At 35.0% G+C, this 12,344-nt stretch overlaps 1 protein-coding gene across 5 annotated transcripts in view; it reads left to right on the top strand.

Annotated features, from left to right (window-relative positions):
- Il1rapl2 (interleukin 1 receptor accessory protein like 2) overlaps positions 1-12,344 on the top strand; it is a 1,002,166-nt gene that overhangs the window by 505,802 nt on the left and 484,020 nt on the right. The gene's annotated exons all lie outside the window — the stretch shown is intronic.

Here is a 12,344-nt window from a genome sequence, read left to right on the forward strand (position 1 = left end):
GATATTTAAAAACATTGGTTTTTTAAAAATATAACTTTTTAGTTGTAGATGGACACAATATCTTTATTTATGTATTCATCTATCTATCTATTTATTTTTTTTATGTGGTGCTGAGTGTTGAACCCAGGACCTCGTGTGTGCAAAGCAAGCACTCCACCACTGAGCCACAACTCCAGTCCAGAAATGTTGTTTTCTTAACATCTTGATTCTAATAAAATAGTAATGACCCTTTAGGTTTATTCCTTAAAACATACAAGTTGCCTTCCCCAAATAGACACAGTTAAGCACTTATGTGATTGAATGGACTCTGGCCCTGAGACTATACTATTTACTGCAATCTGTTTCTACTGTTCATAAGGACTGAATAACAATAATCCACACACTACTAAATAAACAAGCCAAGGCTTAGGATTTTTGTTCAGGTCATTAATATCATTTAGATACATGAAGTACAGTGATCTGCTTTCTGCCATGTAGAACTCTGTTAGTTGCCTGACAGACTTCAAGTCAATGTTGAACTCAAAGCTCAGCAAATGTTCAAATGGAAATTCCGAAATAGTTATTTAAGGTGATTGAGTTCTCAACCCATCGGAGGGTCCAAATGATCTCTGTGTATCATGACTGAGTAAAAAAAAAAAATATTTGAGGTGGTATTAACAGACAATTTAAATGGGGCTTTTGGTAATCCAGAAACAAAAAGCCACTGAATGAGAAATAAATTTGTTATTCCAAAGATCAGGGTTATCAGCCGATTAGCTAAAAAAAAAGTAATAGTACTAAGATATTCTGTTCTAGGACTGGTGAGATGAGAGGAAAGGACATCCCAGGCAGCTGTATTCCCTTTTTCTTTTCATGGAGGTAGCTCGTAATGTGGAGCGGGTAACCCATTTATTCCATTCACAAGTGTGCAAGTAAATTGAGTTTGTTAGGATTAATTGTACTCCTAAGAGGTAGTTACAATCAGACCACTTGAATGGTCTGAGCAGTTCAGCCTTTTGTTGGACATCTCAGCTCTGTATGTTTCAGAATGCCAAGTTAGCCAAATAAAGAGAAGAAGAAAAAAAAAAGAAAAACAATCTTACAACAGCTTAAAATCTCCCTGGACTTATGCACAATGTTTGCTGTTCTTCTGAAATATATATTGCTTTTCATTTATTCAGATTTGTTGTTTAAATGATAGCTGACTATTCTTGTTTGGGGAATCTCATGCAAAGATATCTAGTCCCCTATCAGCAGAGATGCGTGAGTATATTATGAAATGTCCATCATATGCAATAGTTTAGAAAACATGCTGCACGACCCTAATAAAAATGAGATGTGGAAACTAAAATGATTGGGGGTTTCTGATTTTTCTTTGTTATCTAAAAGTATGTAAATTTAAGATATGTGGTTCTGTAGGTGACTTAATGACACCTGCATGATCAAGCCAGTGTCTTGGGGAAAGTTCCTTTAGATGCCAGCTTTGCAGAGAAACCAGGCTCAGTGAAGTTGTTACAATTCATAAGACACACTTTGACCTGTGCTATGGCCAAGTTTTAGCTACAAGCTCTGTTGTAACAGGATTCTGTTGTATTTTATATAGTTCAATAAATCAATTTGAACATATATGACTCCTTTTGGAAAGAACTTAGACCAGGTTTAAAAGAAATGAGAAAGCAAACAGGAAGGATTTGAATACAATTAAAGCATAACATTAGGTAACTTATGGGTTGCCTGCAAGGAATAAAAATCGTCACAAGTTCAGCCCAGTAAAGAAAAGTGCATTTTGAGGATCAGGGAGTCATATGGAACCCTATTTTATGGGGAATTGGAAATGGTCAGATAGCTCATCTACTCATCTCTTGCTCTCCATAACCACATAATTTGTCATTTCTGCTGCTTTCTGCATAGCTGCTCCATCCTGCATTCTGTAGAATGGTTTCCTCTGTCTGGCTCTTAATATCTACTTCCTCATACCTCCAGCTCATCAGAGCATCAGGGGCTTCAGGTGGTTGTTGTACTTATTGTGGTCTTAAGTGGTTTTGAAGGAAATTGAATTGGCTTTTGCCAGTCAATGGATTGACTCATTCCCAGCATGTGTGTCTACACAGTAGGTGTTGGGTGTTGAGAAAGAACACACAGCTGTAAGCAAGTAGTTTAAGCTAGATGAGTTAGTTGTGTTCTGCTGACAAATTGACCAATGTATCAGATACAGCAATTATTGTAATGATAATGATCATGACAGTTGACTATAGTAATTTAATTACTCTAATAATTAAAAAGGCTGTATTTATGGAGCTCTTTCAAGTATATTACATAAACTGTTATATAATCTTTCATCACAACACTATGAAACAGATGTTATTATTGTCCAAGGTTTTCCTGAGAGGAAAATTTTGACACAAATAAGTGACTTATCCAAGGTCATATGGCTATTAAGTGGTTGATTAAGACTCAAACCCAGACAGTATTAACACCAAAGCCTGTGTTACCGACTACTATTCTGCTGATTCTGACACTGTCACAGTGGATTTTTGAACTGTAGACTGCAAGATAACTTCTTTAGGAGAAAAAATGAAAGTTTGTTTAAACCAGAAAAGCCCTTAATATGTATTGGATACATATATTCAAATCCTCCAATGTCCTTATATAGGAGTAAAGGAATTATAACCTTAGGAAATATGTGTGCCCCTAGGTAGATAAATGAAATAACCTTTAAATCTTTGTGATTAGAACATCACAGGTTTGTCTCTTTGCCTTAATATTTATTTGAATTCAAATTAAATCTCCCTTTTAGCAAAGATCAAGTGTAAGATCTGGAAATTTGGAGTGGAAGCCAAAGCTGGTGTGCGTGATGTTACTGCCCTCTTCCCGAGCCACCATTTTATTGCTCTTCTGGGAATCCAGTTAAATTACAGCTGCTGATATATTGTGGACTGTGGATCTAAATTCTGGCTTTGACCAAGTCAAGGGCTGGTTTCTTTGGGCAGTATTTCACCTCCTGTTTTATCTGTGCTGTCACCTAAATTTAGCACTTAGACTATACTCCCCGATGTCTGCAGAAGTTTTAAATTATTTTCCAGTGATGCATACCGTGTCCATGCAGAGTTGCGTGTGACAGATTTGCAGTAAAATCCCGAAGCTCTCCAACTCCTTTTTAAATGAATTAGATCAGTAGCTCCCTTGGATTTGACTTTGGGAAGGGTTGTAAGGTGATGTGTTTCCCACAAAACTGATTAAGTTCTCTCTGGGGATTTTGGCTCTGCTGTGCATTTTACCATGGGTAGACCAATCAGTTTCTTGAAAGCAAAAGATGAGTACTCTTAGAAAGCATCAAATCCCTGGCACATTAAGACCCTTCTCCCCAATTTCAGGAATGACAGCTGTAGGCAGAGCTGTAATAGTGTTCTAAATTGAGGAATGTTGAATAAGACATAAATTCAAATTCCACACCTTTTTTATTAAAAAAGGGCTTCAACAAGAGTCAACTGTAATTGGTAGAACAGCCTGACCTATTAATCCATAGATAAAAATTATTCAATTAAAGTGAAATATAAATATTGAAGGTAATATAAAACCAAATGAAGCACATCACAGAATTTATGTGCAAATAAATTCACTGAATAAAATTCTCCAGTACATACAAAGTCCATATGCTGTCTTGGTAATGCTATAATTAAGTCAGAGAGTCATGTCATACTGGCCTTTTCCATCTGCTCTGTGATCTGTTAAGGGACCCATTCAAACAGAATGACAGCTGACCTCAAAATGATACATTCTGCTACTGCCCATTTTAACAGTGCTGTTGGTTATGCACATTTTGTCTTCATTTATACAGGGCTATGAGTGGATTTCCATTAAATCAAGTAAATTGGAACATGTGGTTTTTCTATCAAGTGAGCTTATTTAAACCTCTTTTATTTTCTGGGTTTTTTTTTTCATTTTTTTTAACAAACAATAGATTATATTGAAGTATTTTTTGTTTCTCTATAAACTTAAGTGACATTAAAAAGAGTCTGATAAAGAACAGCAAATTAGAGCCCCCCTCTTTTTCTATTTTTTTAATATCTGATCAAAGCAAGGTGGTTAATACGTTGAGCATTAGAGTGTTATGTTTATGTAATTGACATGAAAGACATGTGAAACAGGAACCAATATTTATAATGCTAATTGATTTCATTTATTTTCTTTCCCTTGTGCATGCCTTACTGTCATTCCTGCCATTATCTTAATGTCGTTGTTTCCAATAACACTCAAAAAAGTCATTTTGAAGGCAGGGGATCTGGAGCACAGATGTGTCAGGTGTAAAGGCTCTCATCCTCTGAGACATTCAAATTGGCTAAAGGAAACCCCACTGAATGGTGCAGCTGAAGATCCAGCGCTTGTCCATCTGTTTGTATCCAGGTTACCTTGTGACAGTCTATTTAATATCTGATCCCTGGAGTGTATGTAGTTCAACAGTACATCCATATTTCTTTTATTAGAACTGCACAAGGGGAAAATTGGTAACCCTTAGAACAAGAATGACCTTTAGAAGATTACTTTTTTTTTTGTTTTGTTTTGAACAAACAATACAAGTTCTAACAAGAAGATTTGCTCTAATCAAACCCCCAAGTTCTTGGAGGGGTTTTCTAAATGCTTCCTCTTGAGCTTTAGAGGAAAAAAAAAAAAAAAAAAAACGGAAGAGAGAAAGAAGCTATACTTATAAACAAAGAGTGCTTGGAAAACGGGTTTAAATTTTAAAACTTGTAAAATAAAGCCTGTGGCACAACCAGACACAGGGAGTATCCATAGAGTGACCCAGAGTGACCCACTTAAATGCCTGGAGAATTACAATAGATGATACTAAGGCAAACGCCAATTGCCCTCTGGGAACTTGGCATAGGGGTTCCTGAATTAAATCAAAGAACCTAAATGGCCAATGTGAAAAAAGTTACATAAAATGTGACATATTACTTATAAATAAAAATCCAAAAGAAATTTCTTAGCAAAACGTATTTGGATAAGTCTACAACAGGCATAAATCATATCATTCATTTATGCACTCCGGAAACATTTGCTGAGCATCTAATAGAGTCCCAGAATTGTTTTAGGTTCACGAATATGTTAGTGAACAAACCAAAATCTGAGTTCTCATGAAGCTAACATTTGAAGTGTGGGAAGGGCAGACAGTAAACAAACCTGTTTTCTGTTCTGCACAAGGCCCAGGACCCAATAAATAGCCTTGCATTTGGATGTTGCCCCAACGATAAATATTTATGAGGCTTTCCTAAAATTGAAAGCTTTAAACCTAAGAGCATCCTGATGAGCCAAAATGAAATGGAGCATGTATACTCATTCCAACAAAATAATGTTCATGGTGCCTATTATTTCCCTTTTCTTAAATTCATATAGTGCTTCATTGTAGTGTGGTAGGAAAGATAAAGGGTTAGTTTCTGCCAGAATACCTTTACTTGAGGTACTTTTGTCCCAGTGGAGAGAAACAGTGATTCCTTAAAAAAAATTAAAAAATGAGAAAGCCAGAAATCAGAGACTGAAGCAGAGAAAGAAAGATTAGAGGTGGGGGGAGGCATGTCAGGGAAGCTTTATTCCTATGATCATATTTCAGGATTCATTTTCATAATGAAGTCATAAAGTAACTTAGTTTAGATGGTAAGATTCCTATGTTAGAAAGTCATTGTAATTAAAGATCTAGTTCTTGTTTGAACCGGTTAGCTCAAGTCTGACCCATCCTCTTATCCAAACCAGTCATTGTACAAATAGAATTTACAAATCACAAGCAGGTGCTCATTTCCCTCACTCTAGAAAAAAGAATGGATCAAACATACCTTCTTTTTATATGACTGGTGATGCATGAGAATAATTGGTAGACTGATGATCTGTGATTTAGTTGATGAATTTAAACCATGAATTCTGCCAGGCTTTAGGAACAAAGAGCATATTAAAAGGGATTTCTTTGTAGATGCTGATGTCAGTGGTAAAGTGAAAGAGGATTATTCAAATACATATTTACATATCCAAAGCTATATATACTTACTGGTATGTAAGTGAACTAGTATTTCTCTTCCCTTGAGTGACCTTGAGATAAGATTATGTTTATGAAAGTTCACATTTTATCCTCCTATATAGTTTTGCTTCAAAACTACAGGATTTTTAAAAAGACCCTCCATTACTCTAATCAACATAAAAGACTAATCCTGGTCTTTTTCCATGTTCATATAAATATAAGTAGCCTCAACATGGCTTGTTTAAGTGTGATAATTATTTATGGTTCCTTTTGGAGGTAGCAAATTCTCATCAACTTCATATTAATCATGTATTTAAATGTGGCATCATCAGGACAATTTCAGTTTTTTTTTTTTTTTAAGGCACAACCTTGACTTCCCATCACTTGTAAATTGGCTCATAACAGTGCTGGCACTCTGCTAAAGTGCTTAACTAGTCATTATTCCTCCCTGTACTACAAAGCCTTGATTCTGCCAATAGCCCTTTTTGCCTTTCTGGTGTCTTCCACCATGTTGCCTTTAAAATCAGTGTTTTTTTTTTTTTTTTTTTTTTTTAACACTTTGTGATGATATTGGGTAGAATGGGCTGTAGGTCATTCTTGGGAATTTGGAAAAAAACTGTGAAGTCTCTCCACATATTATGCATGCCTATGTGGTTTTACACACATTTGTAGAAACCCATTCAGAGACCTCAGATTACGAGGTCTTGGTGAAAGATTATATGATTCATGAACATAAGTAAACTTTACGTGTGCCTACTTAGAGCGTCATGAGTATTATGATATTTTTTTAAAAAAAATATTAAGAGATGTCTCCATTTCCCCTGTTTAAAATATATCTTTAATTGTTGTCACCTGCTTCCAAAGACTTGATTGTTCATTGAGTATGACTCCTAAATCATAAGGAATACTAATTACATTTTCTGCCTGCATGCCTTCCTTCCTTTTCTTATTTTATGAAAAGGAATTATTGTAATTTTTTCCACACCTTACACAATCAAACATTTATCTAAGATAAGTCTGAACAGTCTTTGTTCCAATATCATTTTGTTTGTGTATGGTAGTTTTTCTTCCAGTTTCTTGTTGTTGACTTTCTGCCATTTAGAAGAGGAGATACTGTTTGTTAAGTTCAAATGTATTTTCCACTAAAATTATGGTAGTTAATATTATAAATTACATGATAAAAGGGGTTGTGCCTGTTTTATTTTCCATTGTATTTACTCCCAGAGCTTAGTACAGTGCTGGATAGACCAGAGATGCTCAAGAAATGTGTGTTAAATGTGTAATGAGGCATTAACACTTGTGCTTTGGGAAAAGCTTAATGTTTCAAAAAGCCAGTTAATCATTCTGGTCCTGAAATCTTCTGAAATGTTCATCTATTTTTCTCAAAGTTGTTTGCTAACTCTTTACTAATTCTGAGTGTATGGGAATTTTTGTGACAGGTATTCCAAGAGAGAAAGGCCAGTCAAAAATAACAAAATAATTTTGAAGAATGCAATTTTATCTTATTCAAGCCCAGAAATTTCAACTAAACTAACACAGTTTCAGGATAGACATTCCTTGTGTTTAAGAAATAATAATAATTTGTAATTACTCTTTTGTTCTCAGTTGGTATTTACAAAGTACTTAAAATTAATTTTCTCAAGTAACTTAAATATAGTCTTAGAAAACAGAATTTCAGAATTTGAAGGGAACTTAGAAACACTTTAATTCAAATTCTTACCAAACCCTTCTGCAATGATAGAACATGCTTTTTTTGTAGAAGCCTATTTCATTGTTGAAAATTTCGTCATAAATGATGACTCAAATCCTATCTCCCTGTAATTTTCTTGTACTTAGTCCTAGTTTAGACTTTGTACCCATACAGAATTAATTTCCTAGTCCTTTCATGTGAAGGAGCTTCATGTAGTTGATGTCATCAAATAGGTATCATAGATCCGCCTCTTGATCCAGTACATAATGCTATAATAGTCTATATTGTGTATTGTCTGGTAAATTTTAAGCCAAGAATCAGTTGGAAGGAGCCATTTGGATGATAAGGATTATTACATCCACATTTTTCTCACTGATCTGTACCCCCTCTAGAGGATCATTCCCAGGACTCCTTGATCATACTGATATGGACATAGACATGTCAGTAAACATTCCTGCATAGTTGACACTGGATGTTACCTGTATACACTTAGGGCCACCAGCCATCTAGGTTTAGTATATTCCATCCCCCATACACATATATTAAAAAAGTAAACTTTATCCAGATGTGATGGTACATGCCTATAATCCCAGCCACTTGGGAAGCTATGGCAGGAGGTTTGCAAGTTTGAGGCTAGACTCAGCAACTTACCTTAGGCCCCAAGCAACTTAGTGAAACCCTGTCTCTAAATAAATACATAAGTAAATAAATAAGACTGGGGATGTAGCTCACTAGTAAAGTGCCCCTGGATTCAATCCCCAGAGCTCCAAATGTAAATTTTAACAATGTTCCTTTCTGAATTACTGTAAGTTCCAAGCTAGTTTTTTTTCCTGCTAAAGATTTAAATAAGATCCATATTTAGCCACTTGCTAAATAGGTGAAAATCATTTTCTTAGTGATTGAAGTTATGTGTAGTAAGTAAATCAAGATGCATTAATATGCCACTAGAAAAGGGCCAGAAATTTTAGTGGTGGAAGCTATTTCTCTTCATCTTAGTTCTAATTACAGATATCTAGGTAGGCAATGTTTGTTTCATAGTGTATGTGTCAACTGCATTAATTTTCTATGAATGACAGAATAACATTCCCTACTAACAGATGCAACCAGGCAACATACCATTCTTCCCAAGATGATCAATATTGCTTCAAGGTTCTGCCAGAAGAGAATCACCACATACAATAATGAGCATAGTCCTCCATTTATAACCCCTGGGATCTTGTCCAGAAATGCTCTAGAATGTTGAAAACCATTTCAATATAGCAAAAATCTGTGAGCATCAGCTAATTCTTCATTTTTGCCTCTTTTTTCTCCTCTAAAAAATTGATTCTGATTTTTTTCTTCCAGTTTTTATGCATGTGCAATAGAGACTCCCAAAAGAAGAAGCAAGGAAAGCAATTTAATTGCTAGATGCATTTGAGTAGATCTCAGATAAGGACAAGATAATCAGTAAAGTTATAAAGCAGTAAGAAACCAATCACTTTTTTTGTAACAAGTAGCTTCAATATTTGAAAGATTGACAACCCTGCAGACAGACATTTCATTCCAGCAAAAGAAGCTCTGTATTGCTAACTACTTCCCCAAAGACTATCAACCAAATATTTGCTCAAATTTATCATGATTCATTATTTTGCTCCGTGTATAGATATCTGCATTATGTTCTGAATGAACCATGTGACTGAAGACCATCAGTGGCTAGTTTGAGACTAAGTATAAATTGTATGTGGTGAATTTTAAGGATAATATATATTATTTAGGATTGGAAGAAACTGAGATCTTTTGAGCTACCAGACATATTCAAGTAGGAAAATTATATACTTAGAGGAGTAAAGTGGCTTGTCCAAAGTCACACAACTGGTTCATAGGAAATAGTGGCAAAACTCTTTATGTAAGCATATTTAGAAGTCCTATTTAAATTTTAAAAAATGGATAAAATAAAATAGATAAATTTAGATAAAAAATTTAGATAAAATAAAAGTTAGATAAAATTTAAAAAAAGTCACCATAATAATTTCTTCAGGGTTTTATACCAAATTTGAACCTTGCCAAATAAGTTGTATTAAACTAAAGATTCTTGTAGGTAGGCCATTTTGGGGTCTTTAATAGTTTTATTGAACTTTTAGGTCATAAGGATACAAAAGGGGAACTGGAGGAAATAAACACAAATGCTTCACTCTGGAAGACACAAAGAAATGAAAATAAATTTTTATTAAGAAGTTTAAAGTAAGTAAGCAAACTACAAATAAAAAACAGCCAGCTTCCTGAGTGTATATACATCCTCAGTTTTCTAATATATTATTGTTTCTGACAGACATTTAACTTTATTCTGAACCCAACTCAGAATACTTATCTTCTATGAAGATGCTTAGTTCTGTGCATTTTTTTGTCTCCAGTCAGTTATGGTGCCTTAGTCTGTTCCTCTTGCTATAAAAAATACCTTCAACTGAGTAATTTATAAACAATATCAATTTATTCCTGACAATTCAGAAGGCTGGGCTCTCTGAGATCTAACAGCAGATTCTGTGCCTAATGAGGGTTTTCTCTGAGCTTCACAGCAATCAAATTCTTACTGAATTCTCACATAACAGGAGGGGTGAATGCAGTATCCTTACAAGGCAGATGAGCAAAAAGGTATAATGTCATGTCCCCAAGTACTTTTATATTGTCATTAATCCCATACATAAAGGCAGAGACTTCCTGGTCTAATTTGATCCTAAAACCCCACTTATTAATGCCATCAACCTGGGGGTTAAATTTCAACCTGTGAATTTGGAGGGATGCGTACTTTCAAACCATAGCAATTAGCTTCCTCCCAGATATTTGAATTTGTCTCATCCTTCTGTTTACTCTTAACCAATATGGTTGATTTATTGACAAAATAGAAAGACCTATGGGTCTTATACAAGAGGGTCATTCCTAATCTCAGAGAACTCTGGAATTGTTGCTAAAATCTGGGGCCAGGAGGCATTTGAGCCTCAGATCAACTATTATCTAAGTTATACGTTGAAGACGGCTGGGGCTAAATGTTTCTTTTTTTTTCTTTCTTTTTTATTTTATTTTATTTTTATTTTTTATTAGTTGTTCAAAACATTACAAAGCTCTTGACATATCATATTTCATACATTTGATTCAAGTGGGTTATAAACTCCCATTTTTACCCCGTATACAGATTGCAAAATCACATCGGTTACACATCCACATTTTTACATAATGCCATATTAGTAACTGTTGTATTCTGCTACCTTTCCTATCCTCTACTATCCCCCCTCCCCTCCCATCTTCTCTCTCTACCCCATCTACTGTAATTCATTTCTCTCCTTGTTTATTTTCCCATTCCCCTCACAACCTCTTATATGTAATTTTGTGTAACAATGAGGGTCTCCTTCCATTTCCATGCAATTTCCCATTTCTCTCCCTTTCCCTCCCACCTCATGTCTCTGTTTAATGTTAATCTTTTCCTCATGCTCTTCCTCCCTGCTCTGTTCTTAGTTGCTCTCATTATATCAAAGAAGACATTTGGCATTTGTTTTTTAGGGATTGGCTAGCTTCACTTAGCATAATCTGCTCTAATGCCATCCATTTCCCTTCAAATTCCATGATTTTGTCATTTTTTAGTGCTGCGTAATACTCCATTGTTGTGGAATGCAATATCACAAGCCTATTGAGAGAACTAGGTGATACCTCTTGACCTTTTGGTCTGGAGAGCCTCACTAACCACGAAGACCAATTTCATCAAACTTGGGTAACTTCTCTGCTTAGAAACCTTCTCCAATATATTCAGATTAAAGCACAAGTTGATTAGTCTGGAAAACAAAGCCCCATATGATATCTTCTCATCTCAATTATATGTTCAGTTTTATGTTTCATCACTCCTGCTACTTCTGCTGCTGGATGTAGAAATTCCTGATGTTATCAGGTAACATTTACTGTTTCCTTAATGTATGCAAGACACACACATTCTGCATTTGAATCTTCTACTAAACTCTGTAAGGTGGATATTTTTGTAATGCTTATTTTACAAATGCTGAAACTGAGCTAAAATTCAAGAAAGATGATAGCACAGAGTTAGTAAGTAGGAGAACATGGAATGTTCTGCCAAAATAATCTTGTTCTTAACCACTATTCCAGTGTTCCCAAATAATATTAGGCACATAATATTATAGTAATCACCTGGAATACTTCCTAAAACTTGATTTTTCAACCTCCTTCAAGAAATTCTGATTCAGGCCAACCAATATGCATGTTTACTTAGCACCCCCAGGTGATTCTGATGTCTTACTTTCCAACATTTGGAAAGCACTATTCTACACCAGGGATTCTCAAATTTTAGTATACCCATAAATCAGTATATTGGGCTGGGCCTGATTTTCTGCATTTCTAACAAGCTCCCAGAGGATGCAAATGTTGGTTCATAGACAACTTTTGAGGTAGAAATGTTCTAACTTACATGCCTAGTTTAGTGGATCAAGACAAAAGGTGAATTTAGCATAAATGTGGGGGTTAATTTGAATTGAGTAACGTGTTTTCACAAATAAATGTATATTAGAAAGCTCACATGCAAATCTTTCTGCACTTGGATCCCATGTCCCATTGACTTTCAGGATCATTTCAGAATTACTACCATTTTTTCTCTTTTTTTTTAAATATCTTTTTAGTTGTAGTTGGACAGAA

This window comes from Marmota monax, unplaced genomic scaffold (assembly GCF_021218885.2).
Source record: "Marmota monax isolate L192 unplaced genomic scaffold, Marmota_monax_Labrador192_F-V1.1 WCK01_AAM20220418_F8-fsc00050, whole genome shotgun sequence".
In the NCBI taxonomy this organism is placed as follows: domain Eukaryota; kingdom Metazoa; phylum Chordata; class Mammalia; order Rodentia; family Sciuridae; genus Marmota; species Marmota monax.